The sequence below is a fragment of the Pyxicephalus adspersus genome, chromosome Z (assembly GCF_032062135.1).
Source record: "Pyxicephalus adspersus chromosome Z, UCB_Pads_2.0, whole genome shotgun sequence".
Classification (NCBI taxonomy): Eukaryota; Metazoa; Chordata; class Amphibia; order Anura; family Pyxicephalidae; genus Pyxicephalus; species Pyxicephalus adspersus.
In genome coordinates this window covers 43,114,965-43,120,876 of record NC_092871.1, presented here as the reverse complement: position 1 = coordinate 43,120,876, position 5,912 = coordinate 43,114,965, and the positions used below count along the sequence as shown (strand labels likewise).

At 42.3% G+C, this 5,912-nt stretch overlaps 1 protein-coding gene across 4 annotated transcripts in view; it reads right to left on the bottom strand.

Annotated features, from left to right (window-relative positions):
- NEXMIF (neurite extension and migration factor) overlaps positions 1-5,912 on the bottom strand; it is a 306,480-nt gene that overhangs the window by 204,571 nt on the left and 95,997 nt on the right. For 3 of the 4 annotated variants that reach the window (XM_072429679.1, XM_072429676.1, XM_072429677.1), the window contains one exon: positions 901-991. The exons of the other annotated variant lie outside the window; for it this stretch is intronic. The gene's annotated coding sequence lies outside the window, so the exon portion shown is untranslated. The remainder of the gene's footprint in view (positions 1-900; positions 992-5,912) is intronic. 4 annotated transcript variants of the gene reach the window in all.

Here is a 5,912-nt window from a genome sequence, read left to right as displayed (position 1 = left end):
GGCACACCAAGAAAACAATAGGCAAATATATACATAGGCTGGGACTTTTATATGTTGTCTTCAGACATCTACTGATGAGAGTGACTGAGCACTCCCGAGGAACAATGCAAACAGTCAAGATGGATTTTCCAGCAAGATATGCTGTTACTCAGATGTTTTAATCTTCCATAGCCACACTGCAGATTTTTTTTGATCCAAACATGGTCTGAGTGAATTGGGATTTTTGCATATGGTAAAAATTTTAGTTGTCACCTTATGCTCATTATTATCTAAATACCACTCACTATTAAATCATCACATGAAATTCTCAAACCTATTCCAAATTTTGTGACCTTTACATTGCCATCTTAAGAAATTATATGTGAGAGACACCACTGTATTTGAAGAAGATATTCAAAATCTTTAAAGACCTTATATCTATGATGGACTGCAACTACAAGAAGCCCTACCAAAAAAAACAAGAAACATATGCCTTCACTGATTCTGAACAGTTATGTTGAATCAAAACACCTCAACAAGTCTGAAACAGACTGGAGGAAAACATTGTTTAGCATTAAACCAATGAAAAGTTTACAATTATTATTTCCCATTTACATATATTTACATAGGAATCCTTCTTAACGAAAAACCTGGGATAACAAAAGAAAACAAAAGTAAGCTACTGTGTTGGACTACTGCTAATTACATGATCACTGATAGACTTTAATATTTTGAGTTACTGACCTGAAACAAATGTGAAGATTAGGAGTTTGTACTTTACTGGTTGTATCCTTAATACAGGTCAGTGACTTGGAATGTAGCCTACAAATTGTTCCTTCTACATGGGTGATATTTCAATACAGAATATAAACAATACAATGAGAAAAAGGAGTAAACAGGCAGACAGACTGTTTTACTCACCGGTATCGCGCCTTAATTCCTTAAAAGCCACTACTGAGCCATAATCCACTCTTTAACTTGTGATTGTACACATACAGCTACAACTATAGATCTGTAATGACAAAAATGCTCAATATAAACAATGTTCTAAACAGATGAATATGATTATTATAATTTTAACTGCATCATACTTTTAATCAGGGAAATAAAATCATATATTTTAATAACTACATATCTTTGCTCATCCTGTTCATCCTATATATTTGAATTTGTTTCTGGCATTGTGGCAGAAGAAAATAATATAGAAGTATTATATTACAATGTAATGGTGATCAGGAGTTAATATGCAAAAAATATACAAACCACTTTCAATCAATCTAATTGAGAGCATGTCATTGTCCTGGCAGGTCTCCATTCAAAGTGTTCTGCAGGGAAGCTTAGAGAAGTAGGCTGTGGGTCAGGTATCCCAGCCTAGGGAGTCTCAGTCAGATGGAATGATTTGTTCATTTTATTCATGCTATTGAAATGCTTTCTTGAAATGTTCCTTTATTCAGAAAATGACCCTTTCAAATGTAATGGTACCGTGTGGGAATGAGAGCGAGAGGATTCACTTTCCAGCTGTGATGATACACCCAGAACAAAAATACAACTACCCATGAAACTGTAGATCTTAGGAATGAAAGATTCATTGGATCTGAAAATCTGAAATCTGAAAGATTGGTAGAGTGACATGATACAGATATTACAGATTATCAAATTCAAGCCAGCCTAGAACAATAGCAAAAAAGTTCATTCACAATTCACAACAGCTTTAATTAGCATTTTGGGGGGTATTAAAATGTTTATGCTTAAAGACTTCTACAATAACTTAAGAAATATTCTTCTTACTGTTGCCCACATTGTAAAATTCAATACACTGACCACAATGATCATAGGTTCAGCATTCCTAAATGTGTAAACATTAACATAACAAAGATCTGCACTTAATTTGTGATGAAACATTATAACCTTTGAAAACAAATAGACTGTGGTTAATCATGTGACCAATGGGTAAAAAGAAACTGTGCTGTTGCATCATAACATGAAAACACCACTCATTTACTAGCTATGTGTTGTGAATCTTTATCTCAAAACATAACTTGATTGCAGTTTTGTTCCTACAAATGCAATGAAGTATAGAGAAAGTTGGCCACCCTAATCTTTCTGTCCCTAGACATTAAAGAGCTGGAGCCTTGGGTCCTGTTGTGAGGCCTGAGCCCTTAACTGCTTATTTTAAGCACATGTGTGTTGTCCCTTAAGATGTTCAAGAACATGAGCTAGGGGGCACTCTGTTAGCAAGGCAAGCTTTCTTGTGTCTTGTATATGTTTACATCATTTGGGAGAACTTATCCTTTGATGTAAGTGGTATCTCCAAATTTCTGAACCCCTAGACACTCTGGCCCTGATTCATCAAGCAAAATCGGAAGCTCGCTTGAGCATTCGTATTCGCGATCTGAAATCGTAAGCCGTCGCACAATTCAGCAACTGGATGAGCTCGCGGCCGGAGCCACGCATCACCGGCAGCATTACACTGGCGAGCTTGCATGAAAAGTCACTGTTCCCCTAAAAAATCATTCTTTCTAATGGCACACATATTACCCTTAGCTCTAAAAAAAAAATGTTTGCACTGTTTAAATGTTTTAAACATTTATGTGCGCTAAGAAAAAAGCATATTTTTAAATCACTTATTTCTTTCCTGTTAGGCAAGAGTTAACTGAGTTCAACTCCTCTACATAGGCGCCTATATAAAAGCTTACGATGCCTGATCGGAGGAGCTGCTCGCGGGTAAATCTCGGGAATGACCGCATGCGAAGCCATCGGACTAGATTTTCTCACAAAAGTCACAAGCACACACACGTTCTTTTGTTTGCTTCTTATGTATATGTGTGTGTGTATATATATATATATACTAGCTACTAATCAACCACATTTCTTGGAGGTTGTTGCAGTGCACTTCAAATACTGGTAATTTGGTGGCCTGGGATTTCATAGATATTTTGGGACTATTACCTATGAGTGTCCTCATAGGCTGCAAGATATGACATGCAGAGTTCCCACACACAGATATCACACTGTGCCCATGATGTCGTTACACATGTCCACAAAGTGAATATATTTTACCAAGCAGTTTTTTTATATAGAAGCCAAAGCACAGTTATAGAATGGGGGGGCAGCCTGTGTCCCCAGCTCTTATCGGCAGCTGGAGTCCTCTGCATGGATGACGGGTGAGAATGGAGCGTTCTCCATTGTTCTTTCAACGGATTACAGCTGCAGATGAGAGCTGGGTAGAGCTCCACACACCTAAAATTGGCTGTTCACAATTATGTACATGCACATATTTTGATGTGTGTATGTATGCTTTGTAAGACTTTTCAGGATTCTACCCCATCAAGCTCAATCAATCACAGGTAGATCATTTGAAGAGCACTAATTTGCCTCCTCTCTATCACGCAAGGCTGGAAATGATCTTTCTATGTCCGGAGGACAGTGGAAGCCTTCTGCTAGAATGTCCTCTGGCTAGCTGAGACCACAATCATGATTTTGGTGAAGGCACATTATTCTACTGTCTCACATACCGTATTGTTCGGCGTATAAGACGCTCCGGCCTATAAGACGCACCCAATTTTAAACGAGGAAAATCTAGAAAAAAAAGATTCTGAACCAAATACTGTAGTAAAATATTTTATATGAACTGTATAAATTTAACAACAGTTTAAGAACAATTTTACGTCAACTATGTAACATATTAAGAACTATCTTTACTCTCATTAACAGTCAGTAAAGTCAGTAAACAGTGAAAGTAACAAAAATAAGGCTGTAATGTTTTTATTCAAACCCCAAGAATTTCTATTCTTCGCTGCTATCAGAAATGAGGAAGGACAGATCCACGCGGTCGTTGTCATCACTTTCCTCCTCACTGGTGTCAAATAAGATGTCGTCTTCTGTTCCATCCAAGGCATTACTAATGCCACACTTCTTAAAGGATTGACAATAATGTTCTCCTGCACGGAGTCCCATGACTTTTTAACCCATTCACACACTTGTGTGATAGTGGGCCTCTTCATCCGCCCAGTAGGCGTCAGATCATGGTTCCCAGCTGCCATCCAGGTGTTCCACTCCTCTCGCATCAGAACTTTCCCCTTCTGATCACCCTGTGCCAATTCACCCCTTCTGATCACCCTGTGCCACTTACTGGTCAGCGTGCTTCCGGGATTGCAGTGCTTCTCGCGGGGCGCAGTTCTTGCCGGCTTCTCGGAGGAGGATCGCGGGTCACATGTGCCAGCTTATCAGAAGAGGAGGATCGCGAGAGCGCAGTTCTCGCCGGCTTCTCAGAGGAGGATCGCGGGTCACGTGTGCCGGCTTCTCAGAGGAGGAGGAGGATCGCGGGGTTACGCGCTGCAGCCAGAAGGAGAGGAGAAGCATGCAGCATCGCAGGATCGCGGTATCGGGTGAGTATGAAATTTAAAAAAAATTTTTTAACTGTGTTCGCTGTATAAGACGCACCCACTTTTCTCCCCCAGTTTTGGGGAAGAAAAAGTGGGTCTTATACGCCGAAAAATACGGTAGATATTGCCGTGTTTTAAATTTCTCCACTTTTTTTATAGATCTATTTTTTTCACAATGTTTGTTGTCTGTGTAAAGTAGTATTGTTAAGCCTAGAACTGTTTGTTTTTCACTTCCTATATTTTACTACCCTTATTAATTTGGTATATTTATTTGATTTTGTTATTACAGCCAACACTCCATCACGCCGCCTCAGAATTTCACAGCGGTCACACAGGCACCTGGCCATCCCCCAGGATGTGGAGGAGGAGCAGGTGCCATCCCCCGCGGAGGAGGAGGAGACATCCCGGGTGGAGGAGGAGCCCGCTGCACTGCATCCGCAGCCAGAGTCCTCTGATGAAGGAGAGGAGGCGGCCGAGGCCGAGGAGATTGCCTGTAAGTTAACCTTAGAATCAATTTTTGTAACATATGTTGAAATTCAACACATTCTCACACTACTTTCACCAGTTTTCATTACAAATAGAAAGAAAGATCTAGCAGGATTTCATGTAGCTTCCAGTCATTAATCATGCATCAAATGAACGTTCTTTCTAGGGTGTCCAGCTAGCATGACTAAAAATAGACATGAGTTGTTTAGTTGGCCATAGATGTACTGACAAATGTTTGCTTAAAACTTTTGAACGTAGGCAGAAAGTATACTTTGACAAATGTACTGGAACATTCTTTGGGGGAGTAGATGGCAAAACTGCATTTGGAGCATACTTGGGCTGCATCAAAACAAACTCAGATAGGCAGTGTCAAAGTGCGAGGGTTACTAACCTGTGGACATTGAGAAAACACAAAATAGAGATTAAGCTAATTTATACAAACAAGCATCTTCACACAGGATACCAACTCAAACCCACACTGGCGACCCCTCATGGAGACCTGAAAAAATTGAGTGAAAACTGACAGGAAGAATGTGAAGAATGTTCTCACCTGGCACCCGGCATCCACCTATATAGTTCGGCCAGCCCGGCCACGGGTGCGGCCCACTCTAGAAGCCCGGCCACGGGCGCGGCCCACCCTAGAAGTCCGGCCACGGCTCACCTCCACCTTCTGGCCTCGTCCATGGGACACCACCGCAGCACGCCCACGGTGCACCTGCACAGTGCGGCCCACCTCCAGAGCATGTCTAGTGGTTGCCCGTATGTTAGGAGGTGGGCGGGCAGGGGCACGGCGTGGACTTGGAGGGGCACGGGCACGGAGTGAACGAGCAGGGGCACTGGGTGGAGGACCAGGGGCACTGGGTGGACTTGGAGGAGCATGGGCACGCAGTGAACAGGCAGGGGCAGGGGGTGAACGGCCAGGGGCACTGGGTGGAGGGCCAGGGGCACTGGGTGGACTTGGAGGGGCACGGGCACGGAGTGGAGGGTCAGGGGCACCGGGTGGAGCCAGGGGGAAGAACGAAGCTGGCTGCTCTGCAGGAGATGGGGAGCCAGCAGGGCTTA